Source organism: Sapajus apella, unplaced genomic scaffold (assembly GCF_009761245.1).
Source record: "Sapajus apella isolate SASKATOON/1434 unplaced genomic scaffold, GSC_monkey_1.0 scaffold74, whole genome shotgun sequence".
Lineage (NCBI taxonomy): Eukaryota > Metazoa > Chordata > Mammalia > Primates > Cebidae > Sapajus > Sapajus apella.
The window spans coordinates 6249926-6275454 of NW_022437014.1; positions in this window are offsets into that span (position 1 = coordinate 6249926).

A 25529-nucleotide genomic window follows, 5' to 3' on the forward strand; every position below is an offset into this window, starting at 1 on the left:
TTGCCAGACTGGTCTCAAACTCCTGGGCTCAAGTGATCTACCTGCCTCAGCCTCCTAAAGTGCTAGTAGTCCAGAATTTTATACTCATTCAAACTATCAATTGACTATGAGAATGAAATAAAGATCTTGTTTTTCAGGCATGCAAGGTCTCAAAAAATTTGATGTGGTTGGAATATACTCCATCAACATCAAAACATAATCCAAAAAAGGACAAAAGCATAAAGATCTAGGGAACAGTGAATTCAATTAGAAAAGAGGGAAAAGGAATTGAGACCATTAAGGGAGATTCCTGGATTACAACTGTGCAACCAACCTAGGAAGCACCCAGTTCCTGATTGGAAGAGGAGGTTGAAGGACTCCATGAGAGACATCTGTAAGACATAAATAAAACTGACAGATTATCTGGTGTGTCTGATCATATGAAAATATGTTTTAGGCCGGGTATGGTGGCTCATGCCTGTAATCCCAGCACTTTGGGAGGCTGAGGCAGGTGAATCATGAGGTCAGGAGTTCAAGACCAGCATGGCCAAGATAGTGAAACCCCGTCTCTACTAAAAAAAATACAAAAATTAGCCAGGCGTGGTGGTGGGTGCCTGTAATCCCAGATACCCGGGAGGCTGAGGGAGAGAAGTGATTGAACCAGGGAGGTGGAGGTTACCGTGAGCCAAGACTGCGCCACCGCATTCCAGCCTGGTGACAGAGCAAGACTCCATTTCAAAAAAGAAAAAAAATTGAATCAAAAAGCCAAAGACAATAGCTAAGAATAATTTATGACTTCTCAGATGACATATACTCCACCCAACAGAATAAATAAAAGTAAATCTGTTCCTACTCATGTTACAGTAAAATAGAAGAATGTAAAGGACAGAAAGAAAGCTACCAAAGCAGAGGAATAAAAGTTAGACTGGCAGAGGCTTCTTTTTGGAAGAAGGAACTTCTAGACTCTTCAGAAACAACAGGTGCTATAGAGACATAATTTCAAAGTGTTGAGGGTAGAAAAACGCTGTCAACTTACGCATTTATACTGATATAAACTATCATTCAGGAATAAAACTAAGCCATTTTTAAACAAACTAATGGAATATATCTGATATGGTTTGTTTGTGTCCCTGCCCAAATCTCATATTGAATTGTAATCCTCATAATTTCCAGTGTCTAGAGAGAGACCTGGTGGGAGGTGATTGGATCCTAGGGGTGGTTCCCCCATGCTGGTCTCCTGATAGTGAGTGAGTTCTCACGAGATCTGATAGTTTTATAAGGAGCTCTTTCCCCTTCACTCCTCACTCTTCTCTTTCTTGCTGCCAGGTAAAGAAGGTCCTTGCCTCCCCTTTGTTTTCTGCAATGATTATAAGTTTCCAGAGGCCTCCACAACCATGTAGAACTGTGAGTCAATTAAACCTCTTTCCTTTATAAATTTTCTTTACTGTGAAAATGGACTAATGCAGTATCACTCATAGAACAATAAGATGTACATCCTCTAAAAGAGCAATTAGAGAATGTACTTCAATACAAATAAAAGTGAATTTAGGGGAACAGAATAGAAAAATTGATAATGGTAAACTTCATCAACAATTAGCTATTTATTTACAAAATTATTAAATTTTTGTGCTTTTTTTTTTTTTTGAGGCGGAGTTTCACTCATGTTACCCAGGCTGGAGTGCAATGACGCGATCTCAGCTCACCGCAACCTCCGCCTCCTGGGTTCAGGCAATTCTCCTGCCTCAGCCTCCTAAGTAGCTGGGATTACAGGCACGTACCACCATGCCCAGCTAATTTTTTGTATTTTTAGTAGAGACGGGGTTTCACCATGTTGACCAGGATGGTCTCGATCTCTTGACCTCGTGATCCACCCGCCTCGGCCTCCCAAAGTGCTGGGATTACAGGCTTGAGCCACCGCGCCCGGCCTGTGCTTTTAAAATAAAGTAAAACTAAAACTCTAGGAAACAATAACATGAGGAAGGAAGTGTTCATGGGGAGCTAAAACCTTCTCAGGTCCTTATGGCAGGAAAGAAAGAGAACCCAGGTATACATTTTGAAAATTCAGGGGTATTCACCAACAGAACAGGAGGAGTAATGCTCTTATCCGGTTGGAGTGTATGTTTGTACAACTTTAAAAAGCAAGTTGGGAATATCTAATAGAGTTAAAACCGTACAAACTCTAAAAGCTAGGAATTCCATTTCTAGATGTAGATGCCAGAGAAACTCTCAAAACCTGCACAAGAGATGTGCATGAGAATGTTTGTTGCCACATTGTTTGTGATGCAAAATGTTAGATGCAACCTAAATGTCCCTCAAGGAAGAATGATTAAAAAATTGTGAATGGTTAAACAAATTTGTTCCTACAATGAAATACAGCAAAAAAATTGATAGATTCAATTAGAGTAACATACAAACAGCATCAGTGTAAAAAATGTTGACATAAAACAAATTATAGAATATGTATGAAATAATATAATTGCATAGTTTGAAAAAACAATACAACTCTGTGTTGCTTATTACAGTAAAAGTATAAAAATTGCTTGGGAATTAGAAACACAATACAAGATAGAGTTACCTCTGAGAAGAGAGGAAAGCACATGAAATTAGGGAGACATAGTTGGGTGATTTCAACTGTGTATGTAACATTTTCTTGTTTTATTTTGTGGTTGAATATGAAGCAGTTGAGCAAAATGTTAACATTTGTCCAAATTGGGTGCTGAGGATACAAGTGTTCATTTTCTTGTTCCTTATTCTTCTCTGTATGTTTGAAATATTTCATTGTTTTAATAATTTTTTTCTTGCTCAGGGGCACCAGGCCCCAACTAAAAATAATATTTAAAAAATAAAGTGACCCAGAAGCCCAAGAGAAGGAATAATGAGAAAAAACCACACAGGACTAAGCATCACACTATTTCATAAAATCAGGAATGCAGCTGTCTTATTCATTGCCATGTTGATATCATGTCTAACATGTAGTTTGTGCTGCTTAATAAATATTAATTAAATGAATAAATTAGGATGTTTTGGAAGTAAGAGAAATAAAATACACAAGGAGTGGAGGGGAAGAGTGGCCTTTGAACATTTTTGTTTACCTAACACTTATTTTTCAAAATACTTTTGAAAAATGATGTGGCACTTGCAAATTTTGGATTGACACCCTCCAAAAAATTATCATTATCTGAATAGTTAAGAAGGCTGTAATTTCCAGCATATTATAACTATTGACATTTAAAAATAAAACCTTTACATTGCCTTTTAAAACATATCCAAAGAAATCTAAATACCATAGTAATTTCATACACATTATCCACTTAAAAAATGGATGTGTTATATCTAAGAAAAAAATTCTATTATCTCAAAAGATATATAAAGATAAATGACAAAAATGAGGAAAATATATAAGCTCAGCTTTTAAAATGGGGAATTTTACATTATTCTTTTTTGTGCTTCAAGTTTCCCTCAAAGACATTTATATTAATGTAGTAATTTTACTTACAAATCTTAGTTTTTTTACTCCATTATACTTTGCCAACAAAAAGTGTGTGTGTGTGTGGGGGGGAATTTAATGTTTCAATTCCTTGTGACTAAGTCTTTAAATAATAAAATTTCTTCTGGATTGGTTATCATTATACGTATTAGAAATACTAAGTTAATGAAAAATAGCAAGAATACATTGGAAAGTTTGATAATGATTAAATACAAAAGTAAGATTTTATTGAAAATGTATCTGTTAATATGAATAGGGCATGTAAAATATTCACCTTTCTCATGTGTTAGTAGATGGAGATACACACTGTTAAAATAAGGCAGAGTTCAACAATGTTATTCCCATTTCGTTTTCATTGATATAAACTGAGAAACCATATTTAGCCAAGTGCAGCCTGTGTCCACAAAAACTATAGGGTCAGTCTGCCTGAGTTCAAATCCCAGCTCTGTCATTTCTTATCTCTCTGACCTTGGACAAGCAATTAACCTTTCTGAGCTTTTTTTTTCATCTGTAAAGAAGGGATGATAATAAAACTTACCTTATGGGAGTCTTGTGAGTATTAAATGGGTTAATGCTTACAAAGGGCTTAAACCTGTCCCTAGCACATAGTAACTTTCTCCAAGTATTTAAGCAAAGTGCGAAATAAGTGGATGGAATAGAAAGAGGTTTGCTGTAGTAGAGTTCCCAGTTGTATTCATGCTTCTGAGTTATTTACAAAAAAAAAAAAAAAAATCACATGATGATCTGTTGATCTGTTATTATTTTTAACACTATATGAGGTGACAACTAGATTAGGTCTTCCTAAGTTTCCTTTAAAAGCTAAGAATTGAAAACCAGCTGGCGTGAGAAAGAAATTGTTACCCAGTCATCAGGATCATTTCCTTTCTCAGTGCCTGCACTAATGTCCCTAACTTTGCTTGGGGACTCAGAGGTCTTTACACCCCTGGATCATCAGTAAATTTCTAAATGAGAAAGCGATAAGGCCTTTCTTGCCTTTTTCTGATCCAGCGACAAAGGCAGATTGTAAAATGGATTATTTGTCTGAAGGCAAGGTAACAAGATCGATTATAGGGAGGGGCGCATCTGGAAGTCTGAAATCTTCACATTGACCCCCATAGAGCTATGGTTGATTGTGAACCTTGGACATTTTTGTGACTCCCCAGCAGCTAGTGCTTCCCTGTTGGAGGTCTACTAATGAGATTCTGACCCTGGGGGTGGCAGCAGCGACATGGGATCCACTTCAGTCTGGACCAAAGGAAGCAGCTGGAATAACTTAGTTCTGGGAGGGACGAACAGCCATTCCCTTAGCTCACAGGACAGAGCATCTCTGGCAGTCAGCAAATTTGGAGCTGGAGAGCAGCTGGGCTTGTGAGCTGATTTGTGTTTCAGGTGTCACCTTCCAGCATTGCATAAAGCCCAGAGTGCAAAATTCCCTCTACAGCCAAGAACTCATCAGCCTGCCCCAAATGCTAGGTTTGAATCACAGATGTGGCTTTGCCTTTATTCACCTATTGATATCAAATTCTCCTATACAAGAACTTCCTCTTTGTATTGGTTGGAAATGGGATTTTTAGCTGTATCCCTACATACACACTTTAAACCTACAAGTGAATTCAAACAGCCAGTTATTTTTTAAATTACCAGTTATTTTTTTAAAATTCCAGATCACAGCTGGCTATTTGCTTTCATGAGATGTATGTGGGTGTGGTGGCACACACACACACACACACACACACAGCCTTTGCCAAGAGGTGCCCACTGGGGCTCTTATTACCCCAGTGACACATGTAGCTTGCTTCTGGCCTCATGTGCTAATACATTTCAAATACCAGTGAAATATCAACTGATTGGGACTGCTCTCAGGTTATCAGTTATATTTTTTGCCCCTATTTTTGGGAAACTGGGAGACGTAAGATGTGCACAGACAATCAGTAAATTTGTTGAAATTATGTGTACTTGGGAGAGCATTTGCCATGCCTCAAATGCTTTATATAATTTTACAAAGGCATCCAGTAATCAAAATCCAAGATTGAGAGAATAGACCATTTCCATAGAAAGAGAGCATGAAAAGAGTTAAAGAAAAGATAAAAGCTATACTTCAAAAGGTCCGACAAGATTATTTATAGAAACAGCATCAGACAATGAGAACTGACAAAATTATTTTCCAATGTTACATGGTCTGGTATCATCAAGGGAACCTTGCATCTGATTAAAAATAATTATTGCTGGCATTAAATCCAGTTGGAATCACCGTGCACGATTTATCTTCTATTTCATGCTGCTGCCATATGCCTGACATTGTGGTACAGAAACATTCTCTTTCATTCTGATAAATAGTACTTTGTAAATATTTAGAGACAGGAGCTCTGGATCGCTGAACAATTCTGACAGGGAACATGTGCTAATGAGCCTGTTATTCGTGTTTCTGACAGAGACTCTCTTTGAGGTGTGGGACCCAAAGTCATTCATGAAGCTGAGATTCCTTTCCCAAAAGTCTTGTTCAGAATTAACGGCAATTGGAAGAGCATGGTTGGGCACTCTAGCATGAGCCAGGCTGCCCAAAGTGCACACATACATCAGTGAGACATTTTGCTGTCTGGCATGTGCTGGATAAGTTGATAAACTGCTACATTTATTAAGCTGGCTTTCCCTGAAACACTTGATTCAAGAAACTGTACCCAACATGAACTTATTCAGAGATGGGGTCTGTAGAGAAGTAACCAAGTTAAAATGAGGTCCTTAGGACAGATTAGCTGGCTCCCTAGCTAGCATCCGCAGTGACAAAGTTTGTAGTTCGATGTCTGTTGTCTCAATCCCTTGTGAGACTACTCTGTTAGCTAGGACTCTGGTACCCTGAATAAACCCCTCTGAGTTTATTTGACTTAAATACTAGGTTGTGCGGGTCCCTGACTCTTCTGGGGATTTGAGCTGGGCTATAGTGCTTATCTTTCTTGATTATGTGTGGCAGTACCATCCCCACAATAAGAATTTTTACGGGAACATTAAAAAATATAACTGCAACATTCACTTATCGTTGGAGTCAGTTTGAAACTTTCTGCTCTTGTCATTTATGGCTATCTGACATTTCCCCCCAAATAAGGAAACTTGCCAAATTGACATAGTTGATGATATTTCAAGAAGCCTATAGAAAATCGTTCTTGAAAACTTCCAGATTATTTCCAAGGGACTTTTTTTTTTTTTTTTTTTAAAGAAAAACCACATCTTTCCCAAGGGGATTCTACCCATTCTGAAGAATGGAGCTTTAAACTTCGCAGCTGTCAGGAGGAAGCCTGGGCATCTGAGGATACTGTACATGGAAAAACAAATCAGACTGTTCTTTCTCTGCTTTCATGCCACAACAACAATAAACACAGAACACTTCTGTGACCAAACGTGCATGGTGGTTCCCCCACCAACACGCAAACACTCAGTTCTGCAGTGGACACCAGCTGGGTGTCCTCTAATTCAGGTCCAACACTGTCCAGCTGGAGACAGTGTTAGATCCCACAGGTTGAGGGCTTAGCCCTCAAAACTGTCCTCTCCACCTCCGATGCCTGCCGCAAGCCCTAGGCAGTGGCAATGTTGTCTGTGTTTCTGACCAACCAGATATAAATCAGGGTTCCCACCACCACCTCCTCAGGTTTGAATAATTTGCTAGAGTGGCTCTCGAAACTCAGGCAAACATTCACATATGTTTATTAGTGTCTTGCAAAAGATACTTGAAAAGACAAAAATAAATAGGTCAAGAGCTATCTTGGGTGACATTTGGAAGCGTGTGGAGCATGGGAGTTCCTGTCCCTGCGGAGTTGCGGTGTACGACCCTTTCATCTGCCTGTAAGCATCCGTGTGTTCAGCTCTTTGAAGGATCTTCTAACCCTGTCCTTAATCTTCAATGCCTCTCCTCTTCCTAGGGGTTGGGAGGCAGAGGTGAAGGTCCCAACCCTCTAATCCTGCCATGGTGACCAGTCCCCATCCTGAAGCCATACCTAGGGGTTTCAATCATGAGTCAACTCATTAGCATAGAAAGCACATCACTCTGGAGATTCTAAGGATTCTAGGAGTTGTATGTCAGGAAACAGAGGTCTGAGACCAACTATAGACTTCACAATATTACAGTCATTTTATGTCTTACCTGTTCATTGTTGGAAATCATTTATTTATCTTGACTACATCTTCCTGAGTATTTGCTATGTGTTATTTATCAAGGTAAAAGAGTTTTTCTGCTCAGCAAAGTCAGAAACTGGTAGCTCTTTGATATAGAAAATGAACTGTGCAAAAAATTAAGCCAATTGTCATGAACAGCAAAGAGCGGGAGGAAGAAAGGGGAGAAAAATGTAAGGCAAAGAAGCAGATTTGTTATTCAAGTGCTCAGAATATCTGCTCTAGGAAGTTAGAGAGCCGGCTTTCCATGTTCTCCTGAAACTATGGACCAGAGCCTAGCCAGGCTATCAGAAAGAGGGAGGAAGGAGTGAGAGAGGGGAAGAAGTGGATAGTAAGGGAACTTTCCTAAAGTTTTGAGACACAGAGAAAAAGAGGAAATTATAGGTCTGTGTATATTTTCTTCTGATTAAACATACACAGATAAATACCAAGGTTTTTCTAAATAGTCACAATTCCTATAGCTCAATAGATTTAATGATATTTTAAAATAATGTTTGTATATATTATGGGCCCATGGGATTTTTAAAATCCCTTATTGGATAAAAAATACTTCACATGGAAAAATTTGGGTCTTACGCCCAATGCACCCAGTTGAACTAGGTTGACATCTCCCTTATGAAAACAATAGAGGACTTAGAAAAGAACAGGCAGCAGTTTTCACCAACTGGTGAGAAGGACAAGTTGTTTAACTCTGAGTTGCAAAAAGAACACGTGCATGAGGACTGCTGTCCAAAGTCATTATTAAGGATGCGTGATTCATTTCTGACTGTGTGTGTGGCACTTTCTAGTTTTAACCACGATGGACCATGAGAGAGGCAGAGGAGCCTGCAGTCACCCTGATTCCCTATGAAGAATGTGGCAAAGTAAGACGTGGATTCTGCAGGAGGAGCAGCCCATCTCCCATCACTGAGACCTGAAGAGAACATCTCGGAAACAGAGGATTGATGCACAGTGATAAATGAAACCTGCGGCTCTGGCTGAAATAAATCTGGTAACATGATGAGAGGTATTGGACACTCTCTAGAAACAGAGATGAACAGTTCTTGCTTAGTGCTTCAGGGCCATCTCAAAGATACCATTGTTAACATGCATCTTTAGTGCTTTTAAGAAGGTACTTGGTACCTAAAGCATCCCGTCTCCTGAGAATGGTAGGTTTCCTCTCTATGTCTTTGCACATGCCTGTATTGGTCAGGGCTCTCTAGAGGGATAGAACTAATCAGATATATGTATATATAAAGGAGCATTTATTGAGGAGAATTGACTCACAAGATCACAAGGTGAAGTTCCACAATAGGCTGTCTGCAGGCTGAGGAGCAAGGAAGCCAGTCTGAGTCCCGAAACCACAGAAGTAGGAAAGTCAACAGGGCAACCTTTAGTCTGTAGCTGATGGCCTGAGAGCCCCTGGCAAACAACTGGTATAAGAGCAAGGCTCCAAAAGCTAAAGAACTTGGAATCTGACGTTCGAGGGCAGGAAGCATCTGGCACAGGAGAAAGATGAAGGCTGGAAAACTCAGCAAGTCAGCTTCTTCCACCTTCTTCTGCCTGGTTTTTTTCTAGCTATGCTGGAAGCCGACTGGATGATGTCCACTCATCCACAGACTGGGTCCTCCTCTCCTGATCTACGACTCAAATGTTAATCTTCTCCAGCAACAGCCAGGTACACCCAGAAACAACATCCTGCATCCTTCAGTCCAATCAAGTTAACACTCAATATTTACCTTCACAATGCCATTAAAATGTTGCCTTCTCGCTTCCTTCTATCTTTCTCAATCTCATTGAATCTTCAATGATTCTATTAAATGTCATTCTTGCCCCATGAAATTTCTTGACATACCTAGGCAGTGGTGATTTATGTCATCCATGAAATTTAGTGTTTATATTTCCTAGCCGATATGAATTTTGATCTACTAGGTTGGTAAGAAAAACAAAAACAAAAAAACCCATCCCTAAATAATGGCCTCCAGTATTAAGAGATACCATCTCTTTCTTTCTCTCTCTCTCTTTCTCTTTTTTTCTCTTCTTTCTTTCTCTCTCTCTCTTTCTTTCTTTTCTTTTTTCTTTTCTTTTTTTTTTTTTTGGTCTCTCCCTGCTGCCCAGGCTGGAGTGCAGTGGTACAACATCTATTCACTGCAGCCTCTGTCTCCTGGGTTCAAGTGATTCTCTTGCCTCAGCTTCCTGAGTAGCTGGGATTACAAGCATGCGCCATCACACTCAGCTAATTGTTTGTATTTTTAGTAGAGACAGGGTTTCACCATGTTGGCCAGGCTAGTCACAAACTCCTGGCCTCAAGTGATCCATCGCCTTGGCCTCCCAAAGTGCGGGGATTACAGGAACGAGCCACTACACCCGACCCACTTTATTTTTCTATATCAAACTTAAAGACTCAGAAGCCCTGCTTGACAGGATGGAAAACATCAATCTCAGCTCTTTTTAGGGCTTCCCACCACAACTGTTAAATAAAGGCACTGGGGGTCAATTCAGTAAAGTCTTGGCCTTTTGTCTTCACTGGGTACTGCTGAGATGCTCTTTGTCCAAGCCGATGTGGTCCTTTGATAGCAGTCAGCCATCTCAAAAGGCTGGAGACTAGCAACCCAGACAGAGACTTCCCTAAGAACACCACTTGGCTGGGCATGGTGGCTCACGCCTGTAATCCCAGCACTTTGGGAAGACAAGGCAGGAGGATCACGAGGTCAAGAGATGGAGACCATCCTGGCCAACATGATAAAACCCCATCTCTACTAAAAAATACAAAAAATTAGCTGGCATGGTGGCGCACACTTGTATTCCCACGTACTCGGGAGGCTGAGGCAGAAGAACTGCTCGAACCTGGGAGACGGAGATTGCAGTGAGCCAAGATTGTGCCACTGCACTCCAACCTGGCACCTGGCAACAGAGCAAGACTCTGTTTCAAAAAAAAAAAAAAAAAAGAGAACAGCACTCTTCCACTCTGCCATTTTCCTCTTGGGTTGGCAAGCTCCATAGAATGCTATAAGGGTAAAGTCTTGAAAACCTTGGAATCCGAAAAGCTCAACCCTAATCTAGTCTCAAAGACTCTTCTGCACTGTGGCTCTCATCTCGTATAATTTCCACTCCTCACACTGCAAATTCTTCCCAGTAAACCGTCCTCTTCTGATGAATCCTTAGTGACTGTCTTTCAACGAGTCTTTGGAAATATATCCTGAGGATGGGATGGGAGCAGGCCTGCTGACACTGGCCAGTTTTCTTTTTACTACTCATCCAGCTATACTCTTATTTGGTATTCACCATCTAGAACTTGATAGTTATTGCTCAGTAGCTTTTCAACTTCAGTGTCTCCTCTGCCCCACTAGTTCTAAGTTTCTGCAGATGTTGACCATACGTCAAAAGTCGTGATATTCCCTGCAGTGCCAGGCAGACAATGATTTATTTTTATTGACAGATAAAATCAGTTAGCTAGGTTTTTCATTTTATTATTTCAGCCGATTGTGCCCTTTTTCTCTTTGCTGAAACTGCCAGCAAGTGAGGTTTTCTTGTAGGGCTTTTTTTTTAAAAGGAGAAAGATTCATTGTAACTTATAATATTTATAGAACTTGGTTCAAACATAATTACTTCATTGAAACTTTCCCTGATTTCTCTAAATATGAGTAATTTTCTTTTCTACACTCCCCCATAAAATATTTTAGCCCTTTTCTTTTTTTCTCAGCCCTAAGTATTGTAGAGGTGAGAGAGAAGTGGCTGAGAGCACAGATTCTGGAGCCAAATTACTTGAATCAAAAATCTGGCTGTGCTCCTTCCTAGGCTTGCAACTTTGCACAGGTTTCCTCATTTGGAAAAAAGTGATTACAATAGTACTTATCTCATGTAAGAATTATACGAGTTTATATACAGAAAGTACTTGAGGCCAAGTAGATATTCAAAATACTGTAACTATTAATATATGCTGATTTGACTAATGGCAATTTATTGTTAATTTAGACATTCCTAATCATAATAGCAAAATGACAATAACTTGGAGTAAATGGAAGAAAAAGAGATGTATATTAATAAAAAATGAATTTTTAGAATAAGTCACTGACAGAACTAAAATAATGACGTTTCCTAAACAAGGCCCTTTGATGATCTGCTTTAAACAGAAGAAAATAATCTCTAGTTAGTGTATCAGTTTTTATAAAGGGTGCTTCTAAGGTACCTAAGTGTTGAAAACAATATGTTCCTTTCAGCATGTTAGAGACTTAATCTACTTTAAACATTGCATACTAGATATATGCACAATGTTTTACACACCAAATAAATGTGGGTGCAGTTGTCCGTTTATCAAAAAAGTCACTGTATTATTCTAAATATACCCAGTTACATGATGTCTAAAGGGTCACAAATGCTAACCTGGCCCAAATCAATGAAGTTTTCAACATTGTAATCATTTATCTGAATATGGCAAGTACAAATGACCTAGGATATTTCTATGAACTGAGTTGGGCCCATATTTTGTTTTGCAAAGGATGGTAGAGATGTGGCTTACTTTGAGATGCAGGTTTGTTTGCAGGCAGTTTATTGGGAGTACTCTGAGGAACTGTATCTTTCGGGACATGAAGGAAGCAGCACTGGGCAGAGGGAGATGAACAATAATCCAGTTGCTACAGAGGTCTCTTTTGATCCTATAGGAAGCTCTGGAGATTGGGTCGCCCTTCAGAATTACGCAAATCGAAGAAAGGGTCTGAGCCTTTGTGTAAGCACCGCTACTCACATCCACACCCATACCCATGTTCCCTCTCCACCCCATGCATCGACCAGCCTGGGGAGGGAGAGGGCATCACAAACTGGGCGAAGTAGCTCCCTTCAGCTCTTGACGGCTCTTAAAGGGTAACTTTCCTGGGATCTTTCAGCAGCCAACACTGCAGGAAGCTGAGGGAATGAGGGTCTAGATTCTAAAAGCAGGATTTGGGTGCCATACCATAGCATCCACTATACCACATGAAAGAGGAAAAATTCATACGACTTGACTTTACCCTTCTGCTTTGCTGTATCACAAGCAAGTGCTATAGATTCTACTACAGATGCTCCTTCACTTAATAATGGGGTTACATCCCCATAAACCCATAAGTTGAAAATGCATTTAATACACCTAACCCATTGAACACCATAGCTCAGCCTACCTTAAACATTCTCAGGACACTTACATTAGCCTATGGTTAGGCAAAATCCTCTCACACAAAACTTATTTTATAATGAAATGTGAAGTACCTCATGTAATTCATTGTACACTGTACTGAAAGTGAAAAACAGAAAGGTTGTATGGGTACGCAAAGTATAGTTTCTACTGAAGATGTATCTTTTAGGCACAATGGTAAAATAAAAAAATTTTAAATTGAACTATGGTAAGTCGGGGTCATCACCATCTGTAGAGGATCCTAATTTCAGGGCTGAACAAGCTAGCTGTGGACTTGTTCACAGGACCAGGGTTCTTCTGTGGAAATTGGAAGTACTATATGAGAAGTAGCCATAACGGGAGAAAAGAGTTACCTAGATCTGTTTTAAATTGAATATCCATGAACAGCCCCTTAACAAGGCTTATACCACTTTAATAAAACATGTTCCCAACCCTTGTGATTTTTCCCCTAGCGTAAAAAGAATAGCTCATTCACATCTTGCCTATTGCATTTATTTTCATTCTCCCCGGGCAAGAAAGGGGAATCAATCTGGCAATTATGTGGACAATGAAACTCATAGGATTTTCTTCCTCACCATCATACCTGTACTGAAAATGAGAAATTAGGATTCTGCCTCAGTACTGGAACTTGTACATACCTTGCTCCTTCATGGTGTCATAATACAGTACATTTGTTTCAAATCTGATTAAAACCCAGGAGTAAAAAATGCATATTAACTGATCCATGCATTTAGGTGAATAATAAATTTGAGTCCCTAGATTGATTTTTCTGGGGAAGCCAATAAAGTGAGAAATCTTGCATTATTTATCACTGATCAACCAATGTAGTGTTTAAGGCCGTTGAACTGGTGTGCATTCTGTCTCCCCAGGGAGAGTAGCAGGCTTATTTAAGAGAGATCAGATTTTTTTTACACAGTATCAGATTTGTACTCCAAGTCTTTCAAAACTCGACAGAAGGGTCATCAGAGCTGTCTTCTTGCTTGTCAGGTGAAAAGACCTGTGTACAAGGAAAGACAATTCCTCTGTAACCTTAGAAGACAAGAGACCCAAATGAAACCAAGTGTATTTTTACCAATCAGATGAGTCATTTTTCACACGAGGTTAATTATCGTTAATGACTTTAATTAAGGAATCGTGTGAAGTATTTATCTTGAAAAATGTGGATCCATGTGGTTTTGGCTATTGAATTTAGCTCTCTGCTGTGATAGCACTCTTCAAAATACCCTATTAAGGTTAAATCTCTTTGGTACTATATGCTAGGGTTGTGAAGCCTCAGGACATATTTTACAGCGACAGGGGCTAGGTTTAGCCTGGCATTTAACTAACTGCGGAGCTAGAATTATTCTTGTTCACTTGAGGCTTCCAGCTTGGAATTTGCAAGATAAATGAGTCTGTTGCATCTATTCTCTAGCAATTAACTGATAATTGGGATGTTTAATCAGAAAACTGACTTGAAGGACGTTAGCCTGATTAGATGCTGTTGGTGTGAAAAAGAGGCTCTTCTCCTCGTTCATCTCATTCACTTGCTATATCAACACCCTAGCTCCAGATCAAACCCAAATCTAGCTTGTCAATGAATATCTAACAAATGGGCACATACAAAAATGCTTTCTGGAAACTTAATAGATTTAGAAGCCAATCTTCTACAAAATACTTGAGTCACTGATATTTATTCTACAGTTACTTATAGTTCATCGACTTGGTGCAAGGAAGGTGCTTTTATGTATGTAAACATGAATAATGTAGCTTTTGAATTCAAGATGCCTAGGTCAACCTGTTTTATTCAAACTAGAGTATAAATCAAGGTAAATAACACCCTCAGTTTCTTCTCTGAAAATCAGATAACCACTCAACTTCTTTTTTTTTTTTTTTTTTTGAGATGGAGTTTCGCTCTTACCCAGGCTGGAGTGCAATGGCGCGATCTCGGCTCACCGCAACCTCCGCCTCCTGGGTTCAGGCAATTCTCCTGCTTCAACCTCCTGAGTAGCTGGGATTACAGGCATGAACCACCATGCCCAGCTAATTTTTTGTATTTTTAGTAGAGACGGGGTTTCACCATGTTGTCCAGGATAGTCTCGATCTCTTGACCTCGTGATCCACCCGCCTCGGCCTCCCAAAGTGCTGGGATTACAGGCTTGAGCCACCGTGCCCGGCCTAACCACTCAAATTCTTGATCTGTACTGTGAAGACACAATGGACAAGCAAGGTTTTGTGGTTTGTCCCAAAATAATCAAGACTACACCTGTTTTAGTCAGGGTTCTCTAGAGGGTCAGAACTAATAGGATAGATAGATATATACAAAGGGGAGTTTATTAAGTATTAATTCTCATGATCTCAAGGTGCCACAATAGGCTGTCTGCAAGCTGAGGAGCAAGGAGAGTCAGTCTGAATCTTAAAACTGAAGAATTTGGAGTCTGATGTTCAAGGGCGGGAAGCATCCAGCATGGGAGAAAGATGTAGGCTGGGAGACTAGGCCAGTCTCTTTTTTTAACATTTTTCTGCCTGTTTATATGCTAGCCATGCTGTCAGCTGATTAGATGGCGCCCACCCAGATTAAGGATGGCTCTGCCTTTCCCAGCCCACCGAGTCAAATGTTAATCTCCTTTGGCAGCACCCTCACAGACACACCCAGGATCAATACTTTGCATCCTTCAATCCAATCAAGTTGACACTCCATATTAACTGTCATAACACCCATGTTAGCAAAAGTCAATAGTTTAAGTCTAGGATGCCTGGACCACACCTTGGCTGTGCTAAATCAGAATATCTGAGCATGGGACTTTTGCATCGGTTTTTGAAGCAGCTTAGGTGATTTTAACATGTTAACAAATGCTGACATAAGCAAATGAAATTTTATTTAACTTTAAAGGTATGAATTCAGAGCTGCAGCATGAAGATAGTGGATCCTAGTAGTCTGTAAGGCCCTAATAAATATAGGCATGGGTATAAAGCGATAAAATGGAAGGTGGGAACACAGAAGCATAAAAACCAACATCCGGCCATCTGAATCTGGTCCTGCAATTGTCTTTTCACTCATGAATACATGACTTTACCTGCCAGCAGAAACAGCTGAATGAGGATGGCCTCTGCCTCCCATCTGCCTTCCAATCAAGCAAGTATCGTTTAACAACTTTTCACCTCTGCAGAATAGGAAGACACCATAAAAGAGGGGTTGAAATGGCGTTGAGCTGTACAGCCTAAATATCCCTCACTGACGCCCAACATAGCCAGGCGATTTGGCTGGTTATGTATTCTTGGCCTCCTTGAAGATTTTCACCCGACCCACCCAAACCTTGGTGTCCCAGGGTTCTATCCTCAGCCTGTGGTTTTTCTTGCCCAACATGCTAATGGATGTGATCTCCATACTTGGAGACTCATATCTGGGAGATCACTTCCATTGTCTTGGTCTCAACTACAGTCTAACTCAATATCTGTAGTTAATACCTCTCCCCTGAACTTCAAAATTAATATATTCAACTCTCTGCGAGACAGCCTCACTTAGATATTCCAGATAATGTGAAGTCAACCTATCACTAAGGCTGTACTTGTTTCTCTTCTTATTGCTATTCCAGTTGCTATGAATATCACTGTCATCCACCAGGCACCCAGGCTGCATTCCTCAACTATACATTGAGTTCCTTCCTTTGCCTCATCTCCCGTATTCACTCTCTAGGCATTACCTGTTTTGTCTCCTAAATCTTTCTCATTCATTTTGTCCTCTCCAGCCTTGCTACCACTGTCCTAGTTTGATCCCCCATTGTTTCTTTCCTAGATTTCTGCAAAAGCTTCCTAGTTGATTTTCCTAGATCCAGTCTTCAGCTCAACTCTGTCTTCTGTATAGTTGACAATGACGGTATTATACACAAGCTTGATTACATCCGCTCCCTGCTCAAACCTGTTTCATGGTTCTTCAACACCTGTTACAATGGCCTTGAATTCTGGCTGCACATTAAAATCTATGTAGAGTTTATTATAAGGCATATCTTGGGAGCTTAAAACTATCGATACCTAACCCCCACTTCAGACCAATTGAATCAAAGTCCCTAGGGTTAGGATTTAGGAATCAATATTTTTAAGATGCTCCCTAAGTGATCTTAATATGTGGTTAGTGCATATGAGGCCTGATTCTGTTTCGGTTGTCTATTGCTATGCAAGAAAACTTTGTGCAAAAACTCAGTGGCTTTAAAAAAAATCATCATTTTATTATATATCACAATTTTGTGGGTTGCAGATTCAAAGAGGGCTTGTCTGAGCAAGCAGTTGAACAAGTCAACAAATCAACATTTTAGCAAGCTCCTCAGGTAATCCCTATCCACACTGAAGTTTGAGAATCACTGACCTATAGGTCAACATCTAACATGCTTAAGGTATCTGAGGTGTTGTTTTATCTGGCGCTTGCCACACCTCGCCAGCTTTAACTCTCTTCGTTTTTCCCCTGGACTTTAAGATTCAGGAACACTAACTCAGTTTCCTGCACCTTATTCTCCATGCTTTCCGTTCACTGCTCTCTCTGCCTATATTAGACACTGACAAAGAAAATGTGGTAAACTTCAAGACATAGCAATTGAAACCAAAATTAAACAGAGAGATGAAAGACTAAAAAAGAAGAGCAGAGCATCAGTGAGTTGTGGGACAACCTCAGGTGGCCTAATATATTTGTTTTAGAGTCCAAGAAGGTGAGAAAAGGAAAAATGAGTAAAAGTATATATATATTTGAAGAAAATGACCATAATGTTTCCCGTTTGCTGCAAACTATAATCCTACAGTTTCAAGAAGCTCAGTAAACCACACAAAGTGAGGAAAACAACACTGAGGACATAATCAAACTGTTTAAAACTAGTGATAAGGAGAAAGTCTTAAAAGTGGCCAGCGTAGAAAGATACATTATTTTCAGAAAAACACAGGTTAAAATTTGCATTTAGTCAAGCAAACAGTGTAAGCCAGGCAACAGTGGAGCAACATCTTTGAAGTATTAAAAGTTAAAAACAAAATTCTGCAATTCTAAAATGGGGTAATTCAAAAATATTTATCAAAACCAAAGACTTTTGAACATACAAAAGCTAAAAGAATCCATCACCAGCAAACCTGCATTTCTGTGACATTAAAGAAAGTCTTTAGGTGGAGGAAATTAGTCCACCAAGTATCAGACGGAAACTGAACACACAGATAAAAGTGTGAGGCACTGCTGTAAATATAGCAAATATTTTTCTTTTTTTTAGTCATTTAAAAAAAAGTGACCATCTAAAACCAAAATAGTAACAATGTGTTGTGAGGTTTATAACATGGAGAAGCAAAATGTATGAGAACAATACACAAAGGCCTGGAGGAGGGAGATGAAAGTGTACTGATATAAGGTTCTTGTGCTACATGTGAAATGGAATAACATCACTTGAAGGTAGACTGTGATGAATTAAAGATATATTCTATAACCCCTGAAGCAACCACTAATATAAAAACTGAAAAGGTTATAACTGATAAGCCAACAAAGAAGGAGAAGAAGGAGGAGGACGTGGAGGAAGAGAAAGAGGAGGAAGAAGAGGAGGAGGAAGAAGAGGAGGAGGAGGACATGGAGGAGGAGGAAGAAGAGGAAAGTGAGCATAAATACTGGAAGGAAGAGATAAAACTTATGTTTATCTGCAGACAACATGATTGTGTATGGAGAAAATTCTACCAAATCTACAAAAAAGCAAAACAAAACAATAACCTACGGTGGTATATGAGGTAAATAATTTAAAAATCAGTTCTATTTATTTGTTTTTGTTTTTTTTTAATTTTTTATTGCATTTTAGGTTTTGGGGTACATGTGAAGAACATGCAAGATTGTTGCGTAGGTACACACATGGCAGTGTGATTTGCTGCCTTCCTCCCCTTCATCTATATCTGGCATTTCTCCCCATGCTATCTCTCCCCAACTCCCCACCCGCCACTGTCCCTCCCCTATTTCCCCCCCAACAGACCCCAGTGTGTAGTGCTCCCTTCCCTGTGTCCATGCGTTCTCATTGTTCAACACCCACCTATGAGTGAGAACATGCGGTGTTTGATTTTCTGCTCTTGTGTCAGTTTGCTGAGAATGATGGTTTCCAGGTTCATCCATGTCCCTACAAAGGACCCAAACTCATCTATTTCTTTATACTAGCAGTAGACACATAAATGTAAAGACAGTGCTATTTACAATAGCATCAAAGATATAAAATATTTGAGGCTACATTTGACCAAATATATGCAGGACTTTTATACTAAAACTAAAAAGTATTGTTGAGAGGAATTAACGAAGACCTAAATAAGTGGAGAGAGATACTGTGTTCCTGGAGCAAAACAGTCAATGTTGTTCATCTATCAACTCTCCTCAAGTTCATCTATAGATTTAATGCAATCCCAATCAAAATTCCAGCCGGTTTTTGAAGAAATTCACAGGCTGATTCTAGAATTCTGGAAGATCTTGAATGACCAAAGAAACTTTGAAAAAGATGCTACCTTTTCAAGAAGCTTCCTAGTCACAATGCTGTTACTAAGCCATAAGCCACATTTTGGATAGCAAGATAATACTGCATGGATGTAACTAGATTTGTATGTATTAACATATATCTTAAAATAGTAGAAGGGAAAAAAAGTTTCCAAAAGATTTGTACAGTATGATAGCTTTGGTGTAGAAATGTAAAAACACAAAGCAGTACTGTACATGGTTCATGGATACAAATTTAAGAAGAAAAAATATCAAAAATGTAGACATGGAGCTCAAACAACAGGAAAGATTGATTGTAGGAGGAGAGAAAAAGGAATAAATAATGCTGAAGAGGGAAACAATTTGCACTTTAGCCATAATTATCTATTTTATTTATATTAAAAAGCTCTGATGGCAAAACCTATAAGAGTAACATTTGTTACTTCTGTTGGATGTGTAGACAGAATTTTATAGGATTATGTAAAACTCTGACATATTTTAAACTTATAAAACAAATGCCAAAGGAAATTCATTTTCCTTTCCAATGTATTACACATTCCAACTTCTATAATACTAATAGTGCCAGATCCAATGTATTACACAGTTCAACTTCTAGTCCACCTGTTATAAATCCAGCCTATTACACAGTTCAACTTCTATAATACTAATAGTGCCGGAAACCTCCACACCCACTGTGAAGGTGGTGTGTTGCCACTGGGCCTTGAAGACAGCCTCACCAAAGCCTCACCAATGCCTCACCAAATATAAGGTAGCATCTCCTTTTGATCATGCATAATGTCTTGGTAGAGACCCTAGCACGCTCTAATTTTTATGCCTCAGCCTTCCTAAGTGAATGCCACTTTGCAGTGGTGTTTTCTTTCTTTAGTCATCAGCTTGTGCCCTAGTGTAGTCGAAATTTATGGACTATATATGTACATGACTGATGCAATTTGATTATAATATAGTATTTTGCTTGTAGGTGGCAATGCTATGCTTGAAATGCGAGCACGGGAATAGCTGTAGCCATATAATTTTAAAGAGTGGAATACTTGAGGCTGGTCACCTATGGTATGACAACTCAGTGCAGCCTTCATGCCTGACTACTCTCTTTCAAAGACAGGTCAACATTACCTGGCTCCCTGAACGGAAGAGCTGCAGAGCAGTTTAAGGAATGAGGATAGTCACCTAGTTTGTATTACTATTGTTGCAGCTCCTGAGACCTTTTACATTCAGGCTGTTCCTTCCCTCAAATGAATAAAGAAGGATCCAACTTCCCAGGAACCCATAGGCCATCAGAACAACTCCTTCCTCATAGCCAGATTGCACTGAGTCTGCCTGAATAGGTAAGAAACTTTAGCCCTTTAATTTTATATGAATCTCTTTTCTTCCCCCAACTCAGTAATGGGAGGACAGCGAGTGCAATTAAAGTGTGCTTGTTTTTGATGTCTAGTCTGAGTCTATGCTTTTGTGTAGAATAAAATGGTCACACTTCACTTCTGGAATTAGAAAATGGATTTTAATCATACTGGGAGATTTAGTTGGGTGCAGGGCTCCCCTCAGCTGTGTTGAGTGAGCCTCAGCTTGTAATCCAGCCTTCTGCTTACTCACCCAGCCACTGTGACCAGTGTCAAGCCCAGCATCTGCAGTCTGGGCCCTGGCAGGTCCACAGAGGTGCCCCTCTAGAAATGGAACTTGGCCCTTGTCCCTCTAGGCACCTGTGAAGGTGGGAATCCGCTGCACTCATTGTTGGGGAAACTGGAATGATGCCACTGTACTTTGAGGCCAGAGATCTTGTCACCACTCTGGGAAAAAGAGAAGAATGCTCTTCTGTATTTTGCTCAGACAGGGGGGCAGGGAAATATAAGGAAGTGTTCTCAGGAAGGGTTATTGAGCCCCAGAGTGCTACAGTGCTTCATATACAGCCACTCAGTTTCACATAACTAAGCTTTGTTTCTACAACGACAAGTGCTGTCACCTGCACTAGGTCAGGATGACTCTGGTATCACCTGTGGACCATTTCTGAATGGTCCATACTGAAACCCCATACTGGTTTCCTGGGCCAGACTCCTTGTTCCCTGTGATAACTTTTCTCTGAAGACTTGAATGTCCTTCTGCCTCCCGTTGAGACCTAGCCACCCCATCAGACATGGCTGCAATTCCCAATAGTGGTGGACAGGATTAAGTCCTTTGTTTTCCCCAGGAAGCTTCAGTCCCCTTGTAAGTTAGTGGAAGGGAGAGCAAATGTCAAGGGGAGGAGCAGAGTCCAGTCCTACTTAACAGACGCCTCAAGGGCTGGTTACTACCTCATGGAGACTCTGTCGTCGGCAGGTTACCTCTTGTTTCCCTTCAGTTTCCATTTGATTCTCACATGAACTCTGTGAGCTGGATAGTATTGAGATATTCCAGTCAGGACTCAGCGAATTATAAGTGAAATAGTCATTTACAGAAGAGAGTAATTAGAGAAGGTAAAATTAGCCACATTTTAAAAAAGAAAGATTTTGAAATTAACTGTGAAGAGTGGCATTTTAAGTTCAGAGTATTTAAGGAGGGCTAATAGCCCAAGCAAATAATTCAAAGACAGAATGAGCTTGTTACACATCGAGAGAGAATGGAGAGACAGGCCCCCTGGAACAGAACTTGTGATGGTCCAGATTCAGCTAAGTGGGGTGAGGCCTGTCTCCAGGGGTATCCAAAGTGAAGGAAGTGAGGTAAGGGAGGTTGTTAAGCAAAGACAGAAAGATCTCCTAGTGTAAAAGGTCTGTGGGCTGATGACAAGACCAAGAGAATGAGAGGGGAGAAAAATCTTGGGGACAATGGGTTGGAAGTTACCACAGTAACTCAAGCAAGAAAGGCCCCATCTAGGGTGGGAACAAAAAAGGAAGAACAAATCTTAGGCATTTCAGAATAATAGGCCACAGTAACAGACAGGTTAATGAGGATGTAAGAGTCTAAAGTGTATAGGATATGAACCTGTTATAAATGGGACTGTTGAAAAGAGGAGCCATTTTGGAAGGAAAGACCAATTATCTTTGGGACATGTTACACTTGAAGCAACAGGACAGTTTGAAATACAACTAAAGATAAATTTTTAAAGAAATGTGTCTGTTAATTATGAAGCTGGAATTGAACTCTTGAGATGAGCAATTTAAGATTGAGTTTCTATGTTATAAAGTAGCCCTGCAATATCAGATTTTCCATGGGTAGACCTGGGTGAAGTGGTCTCAGGAATTTGGAATAAGAGGACAGTCACTAGGCTAACATTCTGTACTGTGGGATGATCGTGTGGAATGTCACAGACCAGAAGACGAAGTGCTACCATGGAGGGAAGTAGCCTATCCATTTTTTATTCAGCCATGTCACATAAGAATCAGAAGTATGGCTACCACAGGTAAAAAAAGATCAGGTTTCTGAGGTCTCCAGGGTTTTGACTATTATTTCAGTAAAAGACAGAGTTTAACTAAAATCCCTAAATATTGATGGGGAAACTTGGTCTAGAAGTTAGAGTTGATTCAATAACATAATGAGAAAAATTGCTATTCTAAGCTCAACTGTGCTCTGGAAAACCCTTTTGACTTGCTGGGTATCTTGTAGGTTTTAATCATGCGAAGGTAATCCTGGAGCTTTAGAAATGTGAGTGACTGAATATTAAAGGCAATGTTGCGTTTGGCATGCTGGATCATCTGGAGTGTGAGGCAGCAATGAGCCCAGGGGTGGGGCCAGTCTGAAGTATCTCTGCACAGAATGGTGAGTGTGAAATCTTGTTGGATGAGAGGTCAGCTGGGATGTCTAATGTTCAACTTAAAATTGCTTGAAGTATTTAAAATATGTCCTCTTTTGAGTAGACAAAATAAATTAAAGAAAAATTAAAATATATACACCATAAAAGAAAAAAATCAATAAATTTGACTTCATCAAAGTTAAAAACCTTTGCTCATCCAGAAACAACGTTAAGGAAATGAATAGACAAGCCACAGAGCAGGAGAAAATGTTTGCTGAATATATACCTGAGAGAGGGCTTTTATCCACAATGCATAAAGAGCTCTCATAAATTATGCGAGGATAAAACAGTATGTAAAACAATGTGGTAAAACAGGCAAGAGACTTAACCAATGCTTCACCAAAATAAGATGTATGAATGGTAGATGAGCACATGAAATGATGATGTTCAACATGAAGTCATAGGGGAAATGCAAATTAAAACCTCAGTGAGATACCATTACTGTCCGCTAGAACATCTAGCAGTAAACAGACTGCTAATTCTAAGTGCGGGTGTGGACGTAGAGGAAGTAGCATTCTCATGTCGTGCTGGTGGAATTCTAAACTAGTACAATGATTTTGAAAACAGTATGGCGGTTTTATGAAATTAATCATACGTAACACATGGCCCAACAATTCCCAATCCTGGGTATTTTTTCCAAAGGAAACAGCATATGCATCCACACAGACTTTTAAATCAGTATACATAGCAGATTTAGCCATAATAGACAGACAACTTGGTAACACCAGCTGTCCACCAACAGGTGAGTGGATAAACATTTTGCAGTATAGTCATACAACGGGATACTACTCAGAGGGGAAAAATACTTAAGTACTGATACTTCACAACAACACAGCTGAATCTCAAAAACGTTATGTAGAACAAAAAAGCCTGACATTAAAAAATAAATACAATATGATTTGATTTATATAAAATTCTAAAACAGACAAAACTAATCTATAAAGACAGAAAGCAGACCACTGGTTGTCTGGGACTAGGGGTGGGGTGGGGTATAAATTGACCAAGGGGCCAAGGGAACTCTATAGTATGATGGAAGTGTTCTATATCTTAATTATGGTGGTGGCTACATAATAACTATGTGAGAAAAACCTCAGCGAGCTATACTCTCAGAAGGGATGCATTTGACTATGTTCAAGTGATGCCTCTATCAACTTGATTTTTAAACTCATCTTTTTTTACCCCAAATATTCCAAAGTATCTTCCACATATAAAGCCTTGTAAATGTTTTTGGAAACTGAAATATTTACATCAGGGTTCATGCGGTGTTGAATAAAATAACACATTTGAATTAGTGAGCACAACCCGAAATTGAATGATTTCAGCAAAGTCAGCTCCTTGAGCCCGCAGTAGAACTGAGAAGACAAACTTGCACTCTCCCGTGTCCTTTCACCACCACTTTCCCTGAAAGTTACAGAAAGCTCAGGGTGGAGGAGATTTGAGCCTCTACAAAACACAGAATACGGATGCAAGCCAAACTTATCTAGATCTCAAGGGGCAGGAAGATCCCAGCTGCCATGTGGGTTACATTAAGAATAACCTCTACTGGGTCATTCCGATAGGGCTTGCTGGGTTTGGATACATATTTGAAAACTTTGTATGGAAGCTTGAAGAATTTGGACAAACTCTTGGTGCTTTTTAATATGTACTCACCAATGAGATCCAGTGATGATGTTTAGTTCAGTCGTTAAATTTTTTTTCCTGCCCTTGGTAAAGGCTTCCGAAACCAGTCTTTTCTCCCCTTCTTCCTTCCTCTCCCTTTCTTTTTCATTCTCTCTCTTTCTCCCTTTCCCTCTTCCTCTTTTTCCCTTTCTCTTCCTTTTCCTCTGTGCCTGTTTTCTTCTTACTTTCTGCTTCTCTATACCTTTTCTACCTTTATTTAGGTAAATATTATTTTATGCAACACATTTGTCCTTCTGGTAAAAAAGACCAGTAATCATGTAAAATAAAACAAAGAAAGATTCTACAATATTAAGCATTATTTTTGTTTGCCCCCCAAAAGAGTGAAAGCTGGACTTCAAACAAATTATTTAAATGGTAGCACTCATGAGGGTGGCTTGGATCCAGACTTTGCTGAGTTATTACCTGAAAAAATAAATATAAAAACTGACCAAAGGTCTAGCTAATTTATGAATGAGAGCCTTGAATTAATTCACACAACACAGCTGTCCTCACGCTGTCCTCCTGTCCCTACTTGTAAGTGTGTAGCATTTCTTAGTAAATAGCAACAAATCACGTTAGTCCAAACACAAGGGCCCAGCAGACTCGCCTACCAGGGGGCAGAGGACGATAAGGGTTATTTCTGTGTTTCTTGTGTTGGGATTTTTTAAAAAGTCTGAACTTGGTAAAACTGAAAACACATAATCAATTTCGAGACAGACGTAAAATCTTCTCTGCAATTTTCTCTCAAGAGAGGATAAAAATAAGCAGCCTCCAGTGCAAGAAATAACCGTGGTTCCATGGAAAGCTCCGACTCTCGGTTTGCCTTCTCCAGCCGTTCGAGCGCTCCAGAGCAGTGTACGGTTATGGAGAAAAAACC